Raw genomic sequence first — 24,640 nt, 5'->3', positions numbered from 1 at the left:
TCCTGCAGTCATTTCATCCTTTCCCGTGTCTCCCACTGTCGGTTCTCTACAGGTGATTTTAAATCGGTATCCCCCTCAAACTCAAATAATCCTTCATTTCCGGTCATCTGCTGAGTATTTCCGCTGGGTGTTCCATCCCTAAAAAACGGAACTAAGCTCAGGAACTCTAGGAACTCCTTGCCATATTGCCACCCAATTACTATTCCCACAACTTGACTGTCCTTTTCCTATCCCCTACCTTAAAATCAGCAATAGATCTCCACTGTCTAGAGATAAACTTCAAATATCTTTGGCTGATATCAAAAGCCCACCAAAAACTATTCCAAATCTCTGTCTCCAGCCTGTCTTCTACTTCTGCTTCCTGCATAAATCCCTCTTTCTGCAAAAGGGCTCTCATATGCTCTGCTCACTCCCAATATATCACACGTTCACATTTTCTCTGTGCCCTTTCCTCAGCAGGGAATGCTGAGGTACCTTTCCACCTATGAAAATCCAACACATCCACCAAGACAAATTACAGTTTTAGCTATAAAGAGCTATAGAGAGATTCTATAAAATCTCTCCTGATCACATCAAGAGGAGCCTCTAAAACCCTACCATACTCATTGCAAGAGAGTAAAATTGGCATCGTGATATAGTTATTTGTGTACATGATTTGTTTTTCCACCACCTAAACTAAAAATATTGGGTCATTCTTTGTACTTTTTTTCCTTATCCTCAGGCCATGTGCTCATTAAATTAGTAGAATTAATAAATAATAACTCCTATGGAAGCTCTGCCTATGAATTTTTTGGAGGATATAAAATGCCATGTGCTAAACAGGAAAGATTAGAAGCTCTATGAGACTTCTTGTACCACAGAATTTGTTTGTGAACCAAAAAGTCTATAGTCTCATGCTGTAAAGAAACAAGAAAATCCCTCTGTTAAGAGCATTAATTCTAACATAATTTTTTTACAAAATTGTGTTGCCTCACATAGAAATAATATGGGACAGAGGATTGCATTTTACAGTTTCAGAAATGGATAAAACGATGAAGACAATGTGATAATAACTAAAATGCAGACATTAAAAATTATTTATTTATTTACAGAACAGATGTATGTGTGCCTGCTATGTGCTTGGCGTGGTGCTTGGTGCTGGGGCTATAGTGGCAAACCAGATGGATGTGGTTCTTGCACAGGAGAAGCCTATAATCTAGTGGAAGAGACACATAGAACAAACTAGAAGATGGTTAGAGAAAGAAAGTAGCTGGGTATTGTGGCTCTAAACTGAGTACTGATTTATTTGCTAAATGTTATTGAACCCCTTCCAACCTTTCATGTGTCAGACATAGTATGTCTAGAGTTTCAAGTTTAAAACAAGAATGTTAACATTTGCATTATTACTAAAGCACACACTCACATAATTGCTATGTAATAGGCACTATTCTAAGTGTTGTACGTGTATTTTTTTAAATCTCCATAACAACCCTGTAAGGTAAGTCCTGTCATTGTGCCCACTTTACAAAGGAGGAAGCTGAGACACAGAGAGGTTAAATTAACTTGTCCAAAGTCAGCTGCATAGTAGTTATCAGAGCCTAAACTTGCACTAAGGTGTTCTGGCTTCACATTCCAAACATTTAACCACTGTACTGTATTTATTGATTGAATAGTGAATCTGTATCATACAATTTCTCCCTAAGGCCACTCACATCTGTATGTGCTTTTCCTGGTGCCTCAGAATTGGGCAAAACCTTTGGCGATATACCAATCACCAGTTGTACAAATTCAAATATTTGTATTTCCAATGAATCAACATGAAATTCGTTGTGCTGAGAGTTTCTTTTTCCTCAGTCCACCTCTTCCACCTAATACACAAAGACCTGCACCAATCCTATCAGCAGAAATCACTCAGAGGAGGAAGAAAGGACTAATTATGAACATGCCTCTACACTTGCCCCTCCCCCCTTCCAGATGAACTCTACCCCACTCCTCCCTCATCTCAAATCACCCTTACCCACCCAAACAAGTCAAATGATGAGGAAAAGTGATAGTCCCATAGAAGATTAGGTGTGGAAGAAAGTGCAGAGATATCTGCTTCAGTGTTTCATAGATGTGGTGGTTTCTATTCCTTCTGCCTCAGCATCACTAGAGATTCTAATACATGGAGGCACAGAGACATTAAATGGTTTGCCCATCGGTGAAAGCCACTGCAGTGGTCTAACCTCCTCACTTAATTGTTCATTTGCCAGACATTTACTGAGCCCCTATTATGTCCCTGGCAGCATGTGAGGCGATGAAACATATCCATAGCTGAGGAGACAATTGTGAACAAAGATTTTAAATGTCTCTCACTTAAGTGCTCTAAAAGAGAGAGAGAAGCAATGCACAAGGTGTATTTCACATTATCTGAAGGTCTAGGAAGTGGTCACAGAAGACTTTACAGATCCTGAAGGGGTCTGTATACCACACCTATGAGTTTGGACTTGAGCCTGGAGGACAATGGGAAAGTCATTGAAGGGGTTTAAAGAGGTTAATATCATAACCATATTTATATTTTATTTTTTTAAGATTTCCTTTATTTATTTGAGAGGGAGGGTGAGAAAAAGAGTGTGAGTCGGGGGGAGGCAGAGGGAAGGGAGAAGCAGACTCCCACTGAGTAGGGAGCCCAATGTGGGACTCTGTCCCAGGACCCCAGGATCATGACCTGAGCTGAAGGCAGGTGCTTCACCAACTGAGCCGCCCAGGCACCCTAACTGTGTTTGTATTTTAAAATGATCACTCTGAAAGTAGTTTGGAGGATATAGTGAAAAGTGATGAAAACTTGATATAAGGGAATTTAAGCACAGATGGAGGCAAAAGGATGGATATGAAAGAAGCTAGGAGACCTGGTTACTGGAAATGTGTTAGGGCAGGTAGGAATTTTCACGAACTCTGTGATGTCTACAGTGGGAGACTGGATGAATGGTGATGACACCGCTAACAGACAAGTGAATTATTTATTTATGAAATAAGTTTTCATTGAGCATCTACTATGTACCCAGTGCTAGGATCTTGGGACCCATCAGTGAGGAGAATAAAGATTCCTGTGCTACTGGGGCTTGCAGTCTGGCAGGGTGATACAAGCAGTAAACAATGAACAGTAGAGGTGCCTGGCTGGCTCAGCCAGAAGAGCATGCAACTCTTGATCTTGGGGTTGTGAGTTCAAGCCCCATGTGGGGTAGAGAGATTACTTAAATAAACAAGAGTAGGGAAAAAAACAACAATGAACGTGTTTCAAGTTTTTAAAACATGAGGAACCTGAGAGCTAGAGAGGTTAAATAACTCATCGAAGACCAACAGCCTGGCTGGTTGCAAACCTGCGGATAGAAACTGGTTCTGCTGATTTTGTTCCATGCCTGACATTCTTCTCAGCCCTCCATCCTCAACCCTGCCAAAGGAAGAAGGAAGAGTTAGATAGGAGCTGGGACTCCAGTGAATAGATGAACTTACAGAAAAGGGAAAGTTCAAGGAGATGAAGGGCATCAAACATCAAGTGCACAAATGATACATTTTTGTCCAGAGATCCTAGATGAAAGCCACATTCATCCATTCTGGACCCAATAGAAAAAGAACACTTAGAAGCATCTCTTGCTCAAAGAAGCGAAAGAGTGGATAGGTATGACCCAAAACTCAGCAGCCTCTCAGGCAAAAAACCTTCCTAGTAAAACTACCAAATTGAAAAATAAGGGAAGGAAATGCCTTCCAAATCTCTAGTGCCACAGTAAGAATAGTCCTTCTGTGATTTTTAAGCTCCATAAAGGTTGTTCCCACAGAGCATATTTAACCATCAAGATGATCTCACTGTGCAGACTTTTAATTGAGTGTGCTCAGTACAGGAAGCAATTTAACATCTGATTCTTATAATGGATCATGTCATTTCAAAGGTGGATATGCTCTTTGCAATTGATCATTTTTTTCCTCTAAGCGCATGAAACTTAGCTGTTAGCATGTTAACTGGGCTGCACTGATACCAAGAGGACTGCCTTGGATGGTTTACTGATGACTTCCGGTCTGTTTGTGCACGTACGTTGAGTATTGTTAGCAGCACTGAACTGATACTTGATATAGGTTTCTCTCACCTGAGGGTCTCATGGTAGTTCACAAAGGTTAACTCATTAGTCTTTTAAAAAACCTCAAGAGGAATACAATTGAAGCTTGTTATAACATGGTTGAGATTTGGATATACCACAGGTCAAATCACGCTCCCTTAAAACGGAACTCCTTGCCATGAAATCTCAGTAATACATTTAACCTATGCTAAGGATACTGGCCCTAACCTCTACTATTGTCATTTTAAAATGCATTTACTATATTTCTTTCATAAAATCTGGCTTCTCCTGGTCACATAGTCTTTGAGGGGGAACATAAAAGCAGAGTTCAGAGCTTTGTAGTCCTCTTTCCTTGATGAAACTTCCTCTGAGCCACCCCATCTATTGTTACTCATAGATAACTGGCAGTGAAATTCATAGAAGGTAAGCATTCACGTAGAGAGGACAACTCTGCTCCTCTCTACTGTGATCCTCTCTCATTATACTATATCTTAGAAGTAGACTAATCAGCTAGAGAGAGATGGAGCATTCAGCTCTGAGATATTTCTGAACATTCTATTTGCTATACAGCAGAAGCCATTTGAGGTACTATCATTGTGTACCCCATCCACACATCTGGGGTCAGTTCCTGAAGATCCCATAAGGCTTTGTTGTAAGGATATTTGTTTTCAGGCTAGTCTGTGACATGTGGCCATCTTGTCCACCAGAGACATGACAGTATATGTATGTGTGTGTATGTATAGTCACAGCACAATGACCTTGAATGACTTGCTTAACTTCTTGGAGTATCGGCTGCCTCATTTGTGAAATGGTAGATTAGCCAAATGGCCCTTGAGGCCCCTTCCAACACTGAGATCTCTGATTCTTGATCCTGTATATTGAGCTTTTGACACTGATTATGAATGGTTCATGGATACAGTCCATAAACTCTCAGCTCCATATTGTTTATGGTGAGAAAATATTAATTGTAGGTTTGTTTTCATTATAAAGACATCCATGCTTTGATATATAGACCATGTTGTTTGAGAATTTGCCTCTATTTATAGAGGTACACGTATACACACACACATATACGTGTGTGTATATATATATCTTCATTATAACAATGTCTCATTATGTTTTTAAGTGTTCCCTAATGGACGTGATCTGCATCTACTAATAAAACAGATAATTAAAGAAGGAAGTTGTAAGAGGCTCATATAATTATTTTTTCCAGGGAAACTTTCCTTGATGATACAAAGACTGTATGCTTTAAAAAAATTATTAGTTTTCCCCTTTATTGAAAGTGCCAATAATCAAAAGATTTTCATCTGACCATACATGTCTACCACATACAATGTATCACTTTCCTGTAATTTCTAGGTATCGATCAGACCATTTGAAATGATTAGTGTGTACACTGTATTTTTCCTACAGACATTACAGAAACAGCAGGTCATAAATGCCATTTGATAAAGAAGCTTTGTTCAAAATGTAATGCACACGCTATGGGCACCACTATGTAGCCATTCATCATGCCAGTGAAGAGAAAAATCTACTCATATATAAAATAACTAGAATTTAGCATCTTCCATAGAAAAGAGATAATTAATGTAACCAGATAGGAGCATTGCAGGTGATTTTCCCTATTTGGTTTTGGACACACACCTGAATTTCTTAGGAACAGTAGCTGAGGTCTCAGAAGAAATGTTTCTGTTAATTAGCAAACAATGTTAGCATATCATAATGCTACAAATTCCCTGTACTTAAAGAAAAGCTCACCAGCTAGCCACTGAAACATGATAGAAGGTTTTATAGTGCCTTTCAGCTTACAAGGACAAAAAGCTTGTGATTAATCTCTATATAGATTCTATTAGCTTGCTATTCAAAGTATGACAATCTCTGATCAAATTTATTTTAAAGTAAATCCTTTTATATTCAGTAAAAGAATAAAGAATAAACCTTCAGGTGGTTCTGATTTGATTGATTTAATAATAAAAAAAAGAAACCTGATTGATATAGTGGCTACAGCATTAACACTACAGTGAGGTCAAAACATTAACTCTAGATTGTTGAATCAGTAAGTGAAGTTCATTGGTGGCACTACAAATACAACCCAAAACCATCCTTAAGAGAATTACAAGTCAAATTGAGTGTGTAAGACTAAATCCACAGATATATCTCTGAGAGAGATATGAAGTAGAAAAAAATCACGCTATTATGATTTCCTAGCAACACGTCCCACTCAGAGATATTCACCCCCCTAAGCCTTCTTTTGTCTCAAGTGAAAATAGAAATTGAGCCCCAAAATGTTCTCCTATTCAAAAATCCCATATCTTTATAAAAAAGAATTCATTTAATGACCATTAGATTGCATATGTATGTACATATGTATGTGTATATAGATAGATATAGTCAGGTGATTCAAAACAAAACAAATATCAAATGTTTTCAAAATACATCTTTTACATTTTGTTCTGAGACAAAGAAAACCACACCTGTAATGCCAGCATTAGCAGGCAGCAATGCAAAATCCAGTGGAACTTTTGACAATTTAACAAGTTTGCACGGAGAGGTAAGTTTGTAACTGCCTCTCTGTAAATCTGAGCTAACTACCGACTGTTCTAGGACATTAAAGCTTTAAAATTGCTTTTCAAACCAGAGACATATATTTAAATAAGGTGGCAATTGTGAGGCAAGAAAATGTAAGTAAGCATGAGTGTGAAGAGTTGTGCTTATTTACATGGTTAAAGTATAGTCACTAATAAGGAATACATTTTTACACATCTATAGCAGCATCTAAAGAAAACAGGAGAATTTTGTGTTCCCCTTGAAATACAGTCTTCTCATTTACTCAAACTCTTGCTCTGCATTCTGTGTTCATTTGCTAGTGGGCACTTTTCTCGGTTGTTTATCTACATGAACTCGGACACAGCGAAGGGCCTATCTGAAAGGTATATTTGGCCCTGTAGGTGGGATCCCGTAGGGAGCTGGATGCCCCCCTGCACAGGGCAGAAGGAGGTGGAAAATGTCTTATAGTGGAGATGGCTGTGAGAGGTTAAAGGAAGCCAGAATGCAGTTGTGCAAAACTGGTGGCCAGGACATGGGTAAGGAATCAAAATACATCCCAATTCCATATGTCAAAATCAGATGATTGGAGATTCTAAAGAGCACCCCATATATCTCCCCCCACCAATAAATTAAATGATACTTTCATTCCTAAAACACAAATATCCTACATTTATCTGATGGTTTTTATTTTTTCTCCAAATACGTATATACTCATTTTCTTCATTTCATCATTATGGACATAATATGGGGGTTATTACTTGATGTTGGATTGCACATTGATCTATGATGATACAAAATGCCTGCAAAATACCTGAAGGACTATTCCACATTCTGAGTCATTAGAGAGAAGGAGAAGAGGGATGGGAAGGACAGAGATTAGTCCTTCATCAAAGAGTAAGGACAGTACATTTTCACATTAGGTGGAGCTCATAGAAATTCTGAATGGGGTCTCTATAATCTGCTATAAAAAACTTGACTTGTACCTAAGCTTCCAAATTCCCAGTAACCTGGTAATAAGGTTTCTGGGAAACCCTTTCATACTGTCCATAAAGTATAAGTAGAGTAGGTAAGAATTTCCTCATTTTATAGCTGAAGGAATTAATTTGCTTTGAGACACAGGACAACTTTATTTTATATGCTTTAAAGTGGAGGCTCACAATAGCATTCACAGCCCAATGCCCTGTCCTAAAGATCACTGCAGATTCATTTTTTTTAATCTTGCTTGTGACTTGCTGAGTTTCTTGAATGTAAAGACACTTGTCTTCCTTTAATCATAGGAAGTATTTAGTCATTATTTCTTTAAACCTTGATTTTCCCACATTCTTTATTACCTCCTCTTGGAAGTTCAGTTAGACTGCCTACTCTGACCTTTATGTCATTTACTTCTTTTTCCTATTTTCCATGTCTTTGCTTCTTTGTTATAGATGATTTCTTCAAATTTGTCTTCTGGCTCACTAAATATCTCTTCAGCTTTGTTTATTTTGATGTCTAACACTTCCACTGAATTTTTAATTTCAGTGATTACTTTTTATTCCTAAAATTTTAACTTGTTTTTTTTTTTCAAATATTCCTCATTGATTTTTGGTAATATTTTCCTCTTTAATCCTGTTTCTGGTTATTCCCTTTAAACATATGAAACAGTTACTTAATATGCTGAGAATGTAACATGTCAAGTCTTTGTGGGTCTGGGTCTGTGTTTTGTTGTTTCTATCAACTCTTGCATATGACAGCTTGCTATCTTGTTTCTGTTATTTTTTTCTTGTGAGTTCAAATATGTTGAAATTTTCTCTCAGTCCCATGTGAAGCCAGTATTCCCCTGGGGAGGATTTACGTTTGTGTCTGCCAGGAGCCCTTCTCCTACAGATCAGGGTAAACTTTAAATTAAAAATCTCAGGTCACAGTTTTTTTTGACCATATAGATAATATAAACTCGGGCTCCACGCCCTCATGAAACTTGACTAGTGGCCATGAAATCTAGGAGGAAGCTAGTTACTTAATATCTTCAGACCTAAGCCTGAGACAGATCATTTTCTTCCAGTCTGTCTTTGCAAGGCACATTGTCTTCTAGATGGGTTTCAAATATGGATCTCCAGTCCTGCATCAGCCCAAAGTTTAGCTAATAATCTGTTGCCTCCCTGGACCCTCACCAAAACTCGACATACAGCAGATGCTTCCAGTGTCCTGGCAGAGCTCTGACTCTCAATATAATCTTAGGCAACTCAGCCACTCTGGGTCTCAATTTACACATCTGCAAAATGTGTTTTTCAGCTAAGTGCACATTTAAAATCTATTTTTTTTTACTCTAAGTGGATAAAAAATTTAACTTCCAGTTAAAGAATTCTTTCTACTGAAGTATGGGTAAACACATTAGAGTCCAAAAAACTTAAAAAGAGTTCACTCCATGCTACCGAAATGCTTCAGTCAATGTGCATTAGGAGAACATTCTAAGAAGTATTGTTCAAAAGATATTTCTGAAACCATAGCAGTCAAATTAACAGTGGAGTCGAGAATAAACAGTTTCAACAATCAAAAAGAGCTTCCCACACTTCTCTGCTAGGTCCATTTATTTTTTAAATTTTATTCTGCATGTCAAGCATCTAGCATTTAAAGTACTCTAAATACCACTGCCTACTTTTTTTTCCAGCACACTCCCTTTTGTTCATTTCCTTGTTGACAGACTTACTGGTATAATCATGGAATATTTTTACTAGATTAGATCTTAGGGAACACCTAGTTCTGCCCACTGTTTACATAAGGAGAGAAAACTGAGGCCCAGAAAGGTCGAATGACTTATGCTGGATCATGCAGCTAATTAGGCCCATAGTTAATATGAGAGGCAAGTCTTGGGATTTCTGGTTTAGACCTCTTGTTCAATATACCATTCAGAGAAGCTTGCTCAGATTCAGATATTACCTTTCTATTGTCAGCACTGGCACTGAATATCTAGAAAAGTGGCAATAAGCATATACAGAGCGGTATCCCAGCATCTGTCAGAAAATTATGAAAATTGTCAGAGATTCAGGACAGAAAAAAATTCAGACAGGAATGAACTCACATCCCAGCTCGACTTCTAAGTTACTATGAGATCTCGAGTAAGTTACTTGGTTTTTCTGAGTTTCTCCTGTAAAATGGGGAAATAATTCTTACTATGTAGGGTAGCTGTAAGGGTTAAATGAGATAATATATGTGAAACACCTAGCATAATGCTTCTCCCATCATAGACATTAAATTATAATAATAAATGGTAGCTATTATTGTCATTATATTTCAATTCTCATTGTAAAGACACATTTCAAAGACAAATCTTTTGTAAGTAGAAGATAAATTAGTAGCTGTCTCAAAGAAATTCATTTTCAGATACTGTAAAGCTGAATTAGTTTAAAAGAGTATGAAAATTCTCTCTACTCCAAAAGCATTGCATGCTTTTGTTCCTACCTCAATGGTGTTGTTTCCTGTGTTTGTAGGATAGATGTTTTAGTGAAAAGTTGGCTAAAAAGTAGTTGTTCTGTCTTTTCACTCCCTTTTCCTTTAAGTTCTGCTATTCATTATGAAATCACAGTCAGAGAACATTTATATTCCGGGTATGTCAGATAATATTAGAGTTCAGCAACAAGAAATAACTCCCTCAAGGAAAAAAAAAGAGTGGCTTAAACAAGATATAAGTGTGATTTTCTCTCACACAAAAGAAATCTAGAGGTAGGCAGTCCAAAGCTTGTGTGATGACTCCAGAAAGAAAGCTTCTTTTCACTCACACCTCTCCTATCCCCAGGATGGACCCTTATTCTCATAGTATGCAATGGCAGCCAGTTTTCCAGCTACCACATCTTGGTTGCAGGCACTAGAACACAGACTAGGGAGAGAGAAGAGGCCTTGTCCCCTCTGTTTTTTTGTTTTTTTTTTAAGATTTTGTTTATTTATTTGAGAGAGAGACAGGGCACGAGTGGGGGTGGAAGGGACCAAGGGAGAGAGAGAAGCAGACTCCCTGCTGAGTGTGGGCCTCTGTGTGGGGCTCAATCCCAGGACTCCGAGATCATGGCCTGAGCTGAAGTCAGATGCTTAACTGAATGAGACACCCAGGTGTCCCTACCCCCTCTCTTTAAAGGAGACTTTGTTGAAGCTACTGCTGGAAACGGTCATCTATATATTATTGACCAATAACTAAGCCACATGACCATATCTGGATGCAAAGGAAGCTGAGAAATGTGATCTTTATTTAAGGGAGCTATGTGCACAAGTAAATAAGATCAAATTTCACTGTAGTTTTCTAGCTCCCAACCAACAAAACAGGCCAACATGAGCAGTTCTGTGATTCACTGAGTCCCCAACAGAAAGACAAGTGCATGGCTCAACAGAAATAAAACTTTTCTTTGTATTAAGAGCAGTGAAACACTTTACCTATGGATCTTCTTTAAGCTTTGGTAGAGAAATGAATTAAAGTATCTCCTTATTAGTTTTTATATTTACTTCATATTGAGAGCATCTGCGTGGCTCAGTTGGTTAAGAGTCTGCCTATGGCTGAGGTCATGATCCCGGGGTCCTGGGATTGAGTCCCACGTCCGGCTCCCTGCCTAGCGGGGAGCCTGTTCTCCCTTTAACCCCCCACTTTGTGATCTCTGCCTCTTTCTCTCTCTCTCTTAAATAAACAAATCATGAACAAAATATTTATATTTACTTCATGTTGAAATGATAATACTTTGGATATATTGGGTTAAATAAATATAAAAATTATAATTATTTATTTAAAAGACTTTTACCTGTATTTTTAAACATTTTAGTGTAGCTCCTAGAAAATTTAAAAATTTTCATGTGGCTTGCATTGGCAGCTCACATTCTATTTCTACTGGACAACACTGCTCTAGCATATGGCAGTATTTACTTTACCCTACAAAATATAACCAAATGTATTTTCCGAAGTAAACTGATCCTGTTCAGATACCAAGGTGCCTGAACAAGTAAACTTATAGTATAGAATTGTTGGCAAAGTTAATCATATGTAGAGGTCTACCAAAAATGATGACTTTGGTTTTAGTATAACTGACCAAGAATCCTTCTCAGCAATAATAAGGACATTAGTGATAACCATTCCTAAACCCACCTCTAATGTATGACAATAAAACTGTAATAAGGAAGCATAAAAGAATGCTTATAACTCTATTTCCTAAGACAGGAGAAGCATTGATTCATTAATAGAGTTCTACAAAATACAATAAAGAATACAAATGTGGGACAATAGTAGAATAATTAAATGCCTAATGATAACCTACTTCTTGTGAGCCTGTGAAACACAGGCTTTGAATCTCTCAAGAAGGAAACCAGCATATCTTTCAGATAAAATATCTAATAAAGTAGTGGGTTTATAACTTAGATGGAGTAAAGAGGTTTTATATAATTAAATGACTTAGAACACTCTGGGTCCAGTCAGAAAACCCACAGAGATCATAAACAAACCTGCAAAGATTAGAGCTTGTTGTTCAGAGTGGTCTTGGATGGCTCTTAGGCCATGAAATCTTCCTCAGATGTTTTATTTAGCTTGATTGTTTACAAAATCATGTGTGCTATATAAAGGAGAATTACTAGGATGGAGTTAGTTTCCTCAGGGTCACCAAGTTAGTTGGCGTCTGAGCTGCCATGACCTCGTTGTCCATATTTGTACCTTGTGTAACTGCCACAGAGCCTGGCCTCTTTATGGGGTGGAACAACCAAATTCAGATCTTTCCACAAGGTCATATTAAATCTGAGTTTTTACTTAACAAAAAGCTTTTCATAAACAGAACTTGACTTTGGTAACAATCTAAATCTCTTCTTTTTTATTTATGAAGGTCACAGCATTAACGTGGCCAGAATTATTTGTTTTTCTCTAACATTCTTGTCAAACCACGTACTAAGAAAGTAGAGACAGACAGAATATCCATTTTAATTACCATCAATCCATTCATAATAGGAGCTCTCCTTCATTTGAGTCACATAATGGAAGGGTTGAAATGGTCCTTGGGAATCAGTGGACCAATAGATTGTGAAAGCCTCTCTCAGCCCTCAGCCCTCTTGGACTCTTTATGTTTTTGGTCCACAACCTAATGCAAACAACCTCCTGAACAGCCATACCAATGGTTAAAATAGTGAAGAAATAATTAATTTCTTATTTTTTCATGATATCCATCTTAACCATTAGAATGAGAAAAGAGAAGCTAATCCTAGTCATGAATCCTATACAGCAAATAAAATCTATAACGTTGGCCTCCAGGCTAGATACAAAGTTTCTTGTAGATTTATCCCACATCTTACCCTTCAGTACAAGCAGGTTCCATGCATAAATACATTTTTTATGTGTGAGGAAATTTCCTTTTGGGTTAATACATCTCTCTCTAAAAATATATCTCCCTCTAAAAGATTAGTTCATGGCCAAGCAACCCACATAGTCCCTGAAGACTTCTGGTAGAAAGCAATAGGATCCACCACCATCCTAGAATTCTGCTCCTGAAATATGATTTAACTCTACCATAAGGAGTAGAGAATGGATAAAAGTTTAAAGATGATTTTAAAAGGACCGTATATCTAGGTGAACTGTGTACACCTTGATAGGAGATATACAAGGGTAAAGGCAAATTATTTCCAGATTGCCAAAGAACTGAATCAAAGAGAAGATAGTCCAGTTACATAAGTCAGATATTCAATAACATTTCACCCTACCTCTGTCAAGTTTCACAGTTAATTGTTTCTTAGCTTAAGTGGAGAGGAAAAGAGTCAAAACTCTCAGATATAGGAGGATACCTGTGTTAAAAAGAGGTCTCATGAAATGCTAAAACCAACCCAAAAAGGCAATGCAACAACAGGGTCTCTACCTATGGAATTCCAGCATGGGATGTTCCAGGAAAATTTTAGTCATCAAAGAACCTATTGGTGACTCTAAGGAATCTATTTCATACAAATAAATACACCTGATGTAATTAAGTAGTATATTGTCTGCTGAAGTTTCTACCTCCATTGGACTAGCTCATCCTAAACTGGCAGACAAGACCTCTGGCTGCAGTTTGCAAACCCCTATTTCTAAGAATGTACGAGGCATACCTTTTCTGGCCCAGATAACTTGTATCATGGTGGAGCTAAACAATGATTATAATGAGAAGTATGGTAATAATGATGATGTTACATTTATTGAACTCTTACTATATACCTGCTCTACACATATTATCCATTTAATCTTCAAGACAAGTCAGTACTTCCAAAATATTTCTATACAGCTGTTTTCTGCAAGTTGTTATAGACACCCCCAAAAAAAAATCCGTAGTGAAAAAATGAAAGGAGAAATACTACAGCTCCAACTTGGAAATTCACAAAGTACCTTCTCATATTATATATTACAGATTCTAAAAAATCTAAAAAATCCCTGCATAAGGAAAGCTGTCTATAAGAACTTCCCCCAAAATTTTGATCAGGAAACTCAGGTTTTGTTTAATATTTTCTTCGTATTCTGTGGAGCTAACAGTGTTCTTTGGAACATACTTTGGGAAAAGTTGTTATAAGATGCTATTGCCATTTGATAGATAAGGAAATGAAAACTTAGAGAAATTCAGCAGGTCCATCTATTCCCAAAGCCCATACTCACCTTGTACTATAATGACTCAGAGAAGCACTATCATGGTATTCTCTGTCTATTATATTCAAGATGCTTTATGTATTTTGTCTCTCACCCTTGTAACAATCTTGCAGTAAAAGCACTGTGATTCCCATTTTACAAATGAAGAAACTGAGGCTCAGTTAGATCCAATGACTTATCAAAACCTTGCCGAACAAAGAAGCTTATCCAGGATTGTCAGCAGGGATGTAGAATTGGCTGGTTCTGGTCATGTAGTCTTTTTTTTTTTTTTAACGTATAATGTATTATTTTCCCCAGGGGTACAGGTCTGTGAATCATCTGGCATACACACTTCACAGCACTTACCATATCACATATCCTCCCCAATGTCCATAACCCAACCTCCCTCTCCATACCCCCTCCCCCCAGCAACCCTCAGTTTGTTTTGTGAGATTAAGAGTCTCTTATGTTTTGTCTCCCTCTAGATCCCATCTTGTTTCATTTTTTCCTTCCCTACCCCCCAAAACCCCCACTTTGCCTCTCAAATTCCTCATATCAGGGATATCATATGATAATTGTCTTTCTGTGATTGACTTATTTCGCTCAGCATTATACCCTCTAGTTCCATCCACATTGTTGCAAATGCCAAGATTTCATTTCTTTTGATGGCTGCATAGTATTCCATTGTATATATACACCACATCTTCTTTATACATTCATCTGTTGATGGACTTCTAGTCTCTTTCCATAGTTTGGCTATTGCAGACATTGCTGCTATAAACATTGGGGTGCAGGTGCCCCTTCATGTTTTTTATACTTTTTAAATTATTTTTATTAACATATAATGTATTATTAGCCCCAGGGGTACAGGTCTGTGAATCGCCAGGCTTACACACTTCACAGCACTCACCATAGCACATACCCTCCCCAATATCCATAACCCAACCACCCTCTCCATACCCCCCTCCCTGCAGCAACCCTCAGTTTGTTTTGTGAGATTAAGAGTCTCTTATGGTTTGTCTCCCTCCTGGTTCTGGTCATGTAGTCTTAAGCAAATTACCTAACGTCTTGAAGCTTCAACGTCCACATCTGTAAAATGGGTATAATACCTCTGACATACAACAGTTATTCAGCAAACTGTGTTACACAAGTTAGTAGTAAGTTTAGTCAAGCCAATATACAGTAAAATAAATACATAGTGAGGCTTAACATTAGAAGTGTAGTTCATGAATTTATTCATTGCCTCTAACGTAGACAGGAAACTGGTATCAGTCAAGTTTTTAGGCATCATTAGAGAGGACAACTGAGGGCTAGAAAGTAGCAGGCAGCCAAATAAACCCCATGCCCTGTGAGGGAGGATATCAATTCTGGAAAGGTCATACTTTCAGATTCAGTTGGAAAGGTTCAGCACAGTGTAGAGAAAAGAACACAATTTGGAGTCAGATGGATCTGAATGTGGTGCCACCTTCCCCCCATAATTAGCCACATGATCTTAAGCAACTTATTTAACGTCTCCACACCACAGCAGCCACCTGAAAAACGGAATTAACACTGCCTTGCAAGGTTGCAGTGAAGATTAAATAAGATAATATATGTCAAGAGTCTAGCACTGAACCTGGCATTCATTTCATAGTAGCTATGGCCCTAGGGCTTTGACTTCTCCTTTCTAGAGCAGCATGCTTTAACCAACAGAAGGGAAATGTATCAATGAATGGGCATTGGCCTGGTCCCAGAAATAATGCCTGGAGCCCTCTACAACTTTAAGAGTGGTCTGGGGAGGAAACTGATTTTAATTACAGTCTTTTTTCTTTTTAAGATTTTATTTATTTGACAGAGAGAGACACAGCGAGAGAGGGAACACAAGCAAGGAGAGTGGGAGAGGGAGAAGCAGGCTTCCTGCCAAGGAGGGAGCCCGACGCAGAGCCCAATCCCAAGACCCTAGGATCATGACCCGAGACGAAGGCAGACGCCCAACGACTGAGCCACCCAGGCGCCCCTAATTAGTCTTTTAAATATTAATCCCAAAGTGTCCTTAATCACTGCCAAGAGTGACACGTGTCACTGTGAATGAGGAATCCTGAGAGAATAAAGTAATCAAAAAAATTTAAAAAGCAATGGGGAAGGAAGATTTCCCAACTTTGGCAGCTGATTTACATCTATTAAACTGATATAACCAGGTGCAAAATCCTTGGGCAAAATTTGAATATCGCTATTTTTTTTCTTTGAAAATTTCAAGCAAGGTATAAATTGTGTGCATATTTATGCAAATATTTTATAGATGTGTTATAGATACAGTTGAGGAGGGCATTTCCCCCATTCTATGCAGAAGCCAGTGAAATAATTCTGGAGTATGCTCTAATGACTGCCTAAATAGAAGTGCATGTAGCATTTACACTCCAAGCATGCACTTAAACCAGAAAGTCACACACTCGCACAGTAGAACACAGTATCACATGCAAGTCACACAGATGTACAAACACGCCTACACCTATACAGTCCTGCCATATGTACACTCGTGCACATAAACAATCCTCACATAGGCACACACATATACTCAGGTTCTCACACACTCACATAATCTCACATACACAAAGACACTTGCACACTTATGCATGCATTCAACCACATTTGCCAACTCATGTACACTCGTGCACCTAAACAATCCTCACATAGGCACACACATATACTCAGGTTCTCACACACTCACATAATCTCACATACACAAAGACACTTGCACACTTATGCATGCATTCAACCACATTTGCCAACTCATGCACACCCATGCACACTTGCACACGTTCACATACTCACATGTTGCTTTTTTACACACACACACAGTATGAGTTTGTGTGTCCATTTATAAAAAATAGCATCATTAGTTTGAATAAGAAGAAAATTATTCTATACTAATATCCTACCTCAAGCTTATTTTGTATGCCCATTGAACACTTAAGATTTTATTTACTTAGGTTACATTCTGCATCAGAGACCGTAGAGAATTTTAAAGGCTATAAATTGTATTCAGGCCTTTTTAAAAGTTAACTCTCTCTCATTCTGTCTCCAAATACAGAACATCTTTAAAACTGAAGTGCTTTGGGGAAAAAAATGTAAAATTTTGTAATAGTTGTAAATTGGTATGTGCCCTGTAGAGTAATTTAAAATCATTAGAATGATGCATTTTTTAAAGTAAGTGCCTCACAAGAAAATGAGTGAAGCAATATCACAGTATATTAATGGAGCTCGAGATATCTTAAATTGATTTTGAAATTAAACATCAAAAACTGCAGCTTGAAAAAAATAATTAGGGTAAACCATTATATAGCAATCAACAAGAAAAAAAAACCTCTTGAAATTTAGGAAATTGCAAATTAAGGGTGTCAGTCATCCCGATTTGGCAAGGGCAAGGATTGTCAATGAACAGAAAACATATGCCTACTGAAAGTATTCTTGAAAACTGAACTGTGCCCAGGGTTTGCTACTCTCTTTTGGTATCTGAAATTGGGCTTTCTTTTGCTTGTATTACATATCAGCTTGAGAGCTTCACTTAGCAGTGGGCTTGCAAACCTTTTATCAGTGGAAGACTTGACCCTGTGAGCCTTTTGCAAAGGCAGCCGGTGGCACTAAACTGGAGAAAAGGGTCAGGCTATTCATCTCCTCTTTTCCCACCCCTAAAATTAGATTGAACTATACAAAACTGCTGATACTCCATCTATAAATGTGACATTTTCATATGACTCAACCTAATATTTTCAATATAACTAGATCTGGGAGAAAAATTGTAAGTGTCTGGGAAGTGGCCTCCTTGTTTTGATCCCAGCAGGTATACTGAAAATAAAAGTGATCTAAAATTCTAGTTATGTAGCTAGTTATTTAATTGCTATTAGTTCATTCATTTAAAAATGGGAATAAAACCAACCCTCCACACATAGCTCAAAAATTAGAAAGAGAAAATTAAATAGCCAGTATGTTTTTAAATAGTGCAAATTATGGTACAAATAAGCTTAAGTGCATCCTCACTTGTCTGGATCTTTCACTTAGTCAGATTATTCTCAGGTGTAAGCTAGCTTGCACCAAGACTTTCTCCATTTTTCTTATCAGGGTCACATACTTATCAATTTGAAATATCTCCATACGAAAGTATTTATCTTCAGCCAGCCCTGCAAGAGAGGATTTAAGAAGTCTTTTTCAACATTATATGGCTTTCTCTATTATATGGACTGAACCCAGTCTCTGCTAATACAGGTGCCTGTCATTTTGCTCTAGTCCCTTCTTCTGCTCCTATCTTCTTCGGTTTCTGACAACTCCTTGTCAAATGGAGTGACAAGATGCAACCCACCCCTCCTTCTAGATCACTCTTATTCTTTTATTCTTCATGGACATCCTGGTGATATTTTGTGCTTTGTTTGTGACCTTAATCACTTCTAATAATGATTTCAGGCCTAGAAAGAAGTTCAGTCAGGTTCTCTGTAAGGCAACAGGCACAATTAAGCACCTACTATGTGCCGGATCCTATGTGTTATGGGACGAGGACATACAAACAAAATAGTGACCCAGACAGACAGCATTTCTAGACAGGAATTTGGCAAGTGTGCAATGCTACTCACAGTAATTATTCAAAATAAAAACAAATCAGTCACAAATGTGCAGGAGGATCTGCATGGTTAAATAAATTAGGGTGCATTGGGGGATATTGTATTGCCATTCAAATGTTTACAAAGAATTTTTCATTTATATTAGAAAGCTTTAAGATGTAGGAAGTCCAAAAGCAAACTGAAAAAAAAAATGTGAATCTAGGGGCCCCCAGGCTGTCTCAGTAATTTAAGCATCTGACTCTTGATTTCAGCTCAGGTCATGATTTGAGGGTTGTGAGATTGACTTGAGCCCCGTGTGGGGCTCTGTGCTGGGCATGGAGCCTGTTCAGGATTCTTTCTCTCCCAGGGCACCTGGTGGCTCAGTCTGTTGAATGTCTGCCTTGGGCTCAGGTCATGATTCTGAGTCCTGGGACTGAGCCCCGCATTGGGCTTCCTGCTCAGCAAGAAGCCTGCTTCTCCCTGCTTGTGTTCCCTCTCTCGCTGTCTCTTTCTCTGTCAAATAAATAAAATCTTTTCAAAAAAAAAAAAGATTCTTTCTCTCCCTCTCCCTCTGCCCCAAGCCTCTCTTAAAAAAATGTGTATCTAATATCTAAACAGAGTACATAAAGTACATAATAGAAGGAAAGATGCCAAAATATTGACAGTACTTTTTACTAGCTTGAGGGATGCTTTTTCCTTCTTTGTATTAGGGACTCAGGGATTTAGGATTATAGAAAGCAACATATTTTAAAATCCTGGCAAAAAGATCCTTGAGTACAAGTTAGAGCCCTTATTCATTCAAAGAAGACTTCCTAAAAGACTTCAGGTGCTTGAAAAGCTTTTCAGACAGGTCATGCTGACCAAGTCTTCTCCAACACCATTTAAAAAAATAGAATAAAAAAACAAACATAAAATATAGCAAGAGAAGTCAGGTTGTGGCTATATGGGTGAGTTTCAGTGGGGGAGGGGATAGTTTAAAAATCAGAATTGCTTATGATGGCAAACCATGGCATTTTCTTTTTAGGAAGTTTGGACAGCAATTTTTTTCATCTGCTTATTAAGATTCAAATACAATTCAGGCACTGTCCTGAGGGTAGAAGGGTTAACTGATTATATTCTTGAAGTTAAATAAAGCCCTTTGTCCTCAGAGCACATGATACAGCTCTGGTCTCACAACTTCATACCCTTTACTGTGCGCCATTCTGAAAATCTGTTCAGACCTGTCTTGATAGTCTTTAGGAAAGCAAATGGAAAAGATCCTCGATTCACTAGTAACCAGAGTAATACAAATCAAAAAGCGATTTCTTTTCTCACTCCTCATATTGGTATCTTGGTCAAGAGGGTTGGGAAACAAGTATTGTCTTGCTCTTTTTGTTGGTGTGTTAATTGGTACAACCTTTTCGTCAATATCTATCAAAATTTAAAATACACAGAGCCTTCATCCCAGGAATTCCATTTCAAAGAAATACCATAGAGAAATGCTGGTACGTGTGCACAAAGAGTCATTGCTGATAATAGAAAAAAGTTTAGAAACTATCCAAATGTCTGTTTGTAAAGAATTATAGAACATCCACACTACAGTATGCTACATAACAAAGGAATAAGTTTGTTCTAAAAAGACTTCACAGTATGTCTTGGAATGATTTCCCAGTTCATGAAGAATATATACAATATTATACCATTTTGGTTAAAAATACACCCACGGAACAGGCATGTATCTATGTATACCTATATTAATTTCATGCATAAAAAGATGTCCAGAAAGAATTTTTAGCAAAGAATTATTGGTGGCTGCCCTCCTAAGAAGACACTGTGACTGGTTGCTCAAGATAGATAACTATTTAATCTGCAGTCAGAGGTTTTACAATGAGAATGTGTTCCTTAATTAAAGACAAAGGTAACTAAAAATTAGGAAGCAGATATATAATATAGATATGAAGACAAGTACTTAAAATAGATGTTTGTGGTATCTGACAAGGACAAAAACTAGGAAAATTGGGCTAAACCTAGGAAGGATAGTGGCAACATGGGTTTTACGGGGAGACAGAAAACATAATGGAAAACATCATGCTTATAAAAGCAAAAAAAATATTAAGATTAAATAACACAAAATATGCAGAACTGTAAGAGAACTATAAAACTCTACTGAAGAATGAGTGAAGACTTGCCCCCCACTAGGTTTCAAAATATGTTATAAAATGTAAGTAAATAGGGTACCTGTGGGGCTCAGTTGATTAAGCCTCTGCCTTCAGCTCAGGTCATGATCCCAGGGTTCTGGGATCGAATCCCATATTGGGTTCCCTGCTCAGTGGGGAGTCTGCTTCTCTCTCTGCCTCTGCCCCTTTTCTCCTCCCCCCCGGCTCGTGCTCTCTCTTACTCTCTCAAATAAATAAATACAATCTTCAAAACAAAACAAAACAAAAAAAAACAAAAAAAGTAAGTAAAACTAGCTGGTACTGATACCTGAATACACACATTATAGAACAGGATAGAGTCTAGAAAGCAACTAAGTATGCTTAAGAATTTAGAGTACAATACATCAATAAGGATAAGATAGAAAAACCATTAAACTCCAAAACATTAAGTCCCAGCCCAAAAGGCCTGAAAGTCTGACCACACCTATCTGAGTAAGTAGGAAAACGATGGGTGGAATGAGAAAGTCAAAGAATTCCCCAGAGTAGGAGTGAGTTTGAATACTACCGGTTTAAATTTACTCATTTTTCGTGTTTTTTTAGAATCTATAATTTTACTTAAAGATTTTACTTTCCTGGAGCACTTGGCTGACTCCTTCGGTGGACCGTGCGCCTCTTAATCTCAGGGTTCGAGCTCCACGTTGGGTGTAGAGTTTACTTAAAGATAAAGTCTTGCAAAAGAAAAAAGATTTTACTTTCTTGTGAAGGCACAGGAACAGGGAGGGGATGTTCGGGAGGACCAGTATGTTTGTGAATGAAGTCCAGGTATTATTGCCCCTTAATATTAACTCTCACTTTCATTTCATTAACAGCCTCTCACATCTTCTGGAGAGCTTATAAAGATGGTCTTCTTATTGAGGAATGTCAGTATTTCTTATAGAGTATAAAAGAATTCTAGGAAGTGCTGGGGGTGGGGAACTAACTGGTGAACTAGTTTCCTTTCTGGGAAAAAAAAAATGATCATCATAACAGGAAGAAAAGCTTAATTCAAGTCCCTGAGGAATTTAAAGTAAAAATCATAGGGCAGCAAGATGGAAACCCCTAGGTTTTTGGAACCAGTCCAAGCTGAACCAGAAGGGCCTAATGCAGTCATTCATTGATTTGAGAGATAGGATATGTCAAAGGTATTAGAGTTACAACGAGGCAACCTACAAGGCAGAGGCTAGCCTGCCAACCTTTACTTGATCATTTGCTGCTTGATATTACTGGCAGGAGGGTCAGAAATATTACCTCTTCCCTGCCCCCTTTCCTCTTTGTGTTATACCTAGTCAATTCTCAATTCCCCTCTGCTTCAGCTCCAGTCACCTCAAAAATAAACCTTCTCCAGAAAGCCTACCTTTACTACACATATATCATTGTCCTTGTACCTGGCACTGTTCAATCTAGTCAGGTGTGAAAATTAAGGAAAGATGATTAGAAATCCCTTAGTATCCTTTTGTCTCGGGTCACCCTTATCATTCCCATTTAGTGACACCTGTTCCGTGACACCTGTCAGGGCATATGACAAGATACTAAGCACCTTAGTTTCTACTTAAAAGAAAGAAACCTCGTTAACAACACCAGTAGTAGTGATACTTTGGCCTGATCACAAAGAAGTCTAAAAATTGTAAGAAAAGCCCAAGATTAGTGACCAAACTTCATATACTGGGGAGTCTCTGAGGACTCTTCTAAAAACCACTTTTCCTTGTTAGATTTTTCTTTCTTAGCACCAGAGCCACAGGGTGGGGCGGGGGGTGGGTAAAGAGATTCTCCCTTCTTCAGATAGAAACATCTTGAGCAAGTAGTTTCCTCCTTTTTTGAATTCCTACATAAGAAATTTCACCTATTTACTCTGTGTATGTTTACCAGATACTCTTTGCCAGGCTTTGTGCTTACATGATGCAGATACAATGGTGAAAAAATCCAAACTCAATCCCTCCCTTTTATTCTTTTTTAAAGATTGTATTTATTTATTTGACGAAGAGAGATCACAAGTAGACAGAGTGTCAGGCAGAGAGAGAGGAGGAGGCAGGCTCCTTGCTGAGCAGGGAGCCCGATGCGGGGCTTGATCCCAGGACCCCGGGATCATGATCTGAGCCAAAGGCAGAGGCTTTAACCCACTGAGCCACCCAGGCGCCCCTCAATCCCTCCCTTTTAGGACTCACACTTGAGGTGGTCGAGTGCAGAGAAATCAGGTGTTCCATTTCTATTACAGACCCCTCATGAAGATTAAGGATTCTTCCCTTGTTAAATATGTTTCTTAAAGCTCTATAAGGGGATAGACTCTGCAGCAGTATTTCTTAAACTTCAGTGTGCATCAGAAATAACACAGAGTGCCTACTAAGCATACAAATTTCTGCCCCATCCCCAAGATTCTAATACGGGACGTCTGGGGTGGGAATCAGGTATCAGCATGTGTAACAAGTTTTCCAGATGATTGTGATGCAGGTGACTGCAAGGACAACAAATTGAGAACACTGCCTCCACCCTTGCTTATAGCTAATTAGTAATTCGCAGATTTCCACTTAAAGCAATTAACTTTTGTTCAGTCTTTTCTGGACGCAGAAACAGATGCTCAGCATCTTCTTCATATAGGAAGTCTAGACACAGCCTAGAATTGATCACTTTGTGTTTGATTTGGGGTTTTTGGCCATATTAATAGCCCATTGCTATGCAATCAATCAGAACAGAAAAGTGGTCATTTCAACCATTAAGATGGCCAACAAAATAACTGAGCTGATGATGCTATGGTAGCATTTAGACATGTCCAAAGTCCAGCAAGTCACAGCAAAGACAATTTTTTAATTCTTTCCTAATCATGGTGACAAAACTTAAAGAAAAATACCTGAGTAATTTCCACTGAAATGGTTTAATTTCATGATCCACCAATGAGTGGTTCAGATCTGAATGTTGGCAACTAATGGTTGTAGGAAATATTTATGTCCTCATTGTAAAGGAACATAATAATACCAGCTTATTTGAAGATTAAGTGGCATAACATAGAAAAATGCATATTACATGGCTCTGGTAGGTGCTCAGTAAATATCTTTTTCCTACCGAATGATCCAGACTTCGTAGAAGTTAATCTATATTAAAAAGCCATTAAGTAGTTGTGATTGTAGTGTATATGATACTACTAAAAACCAAAATACAAAGAGAGACTAAGAGTAAACATTTAGGCAATTCATGAACTATTTTTCTTTTTTTTCAGTTGATTTTCTAGAAGTTGTTAATTTGGGGCGCCTGGGTGGTTCAGTCATTAAGCGTCTGCCTTTGGCTCAGGTCGTGATCCCAGGGTCCTGGGATTGAGTCCTGCATCGGGCTCCCTGCTCGGCGAGGAGCCTGCTTCTCCCTCTTCCACCGCCCCCCCACCGCAACTGCTTGTGTTCTCTCTCTTACTGTCGCGCTCTCTCTCTCTCTGTCAAATAAATAAATAAATAAATAAATAAATTCCTCTAAAAAAAGTTGCTGGTTTTATGTAAGAGGCTTTGGCTGAAAATGATGCTACCTTACCTTTGTGAGGCATTGCACTTCTCAAAGCACTTTCCCCGTAATGATTTTATTTGATACTTGAAATAACCCTGTGAGGAAATGAAATTATTACCATTCGACAGATGAGGAAACCAAGGCCCAGAGTAAAGAAGTGATTTTTCCACATACACCCAGTTCATGGAGTACCTAAAGTAAATATTGTTTCTTGATTAA

At 38.1% G+C, this 24,640-nt stretch overlaps 1 protein-coding gene across 4 annotated transcripts in view; it reads left to right on the top strand.

The window, feature by feature from the left end:
* Positions 1 to 24,640, top strand: part of TENM1 (teneurin transmembrane protein 1) — a 764,948-nt gene that overhangs the window by 526,347 nt on the left and 213,961 nt on the right. The window lies entirely within an intron of this gene.

The sequence above is a fragment of the Lontra canadensis genome, unplaced genomic scaffold, assembly GCF_010015895.1.
Source record: "Lontra canadensis isolate GAN:19392208 unplaced genomic scaffold, GSC_riverotter_1.0 scaffold81, whole genome shotgun sequence".
In the NCBI taxonomy this organism is placed as follows: Eukaryota; Metazoa; Chordata; class Mammalia; order Carnivora; family Mustelidae; genus Lontra; species Lontra canadensis.
The sequence above is the reverse complement of the archived record's forward strand: the minus strand, read 5'-3'. Positions and strand labels throughout refer to the sequence as shown.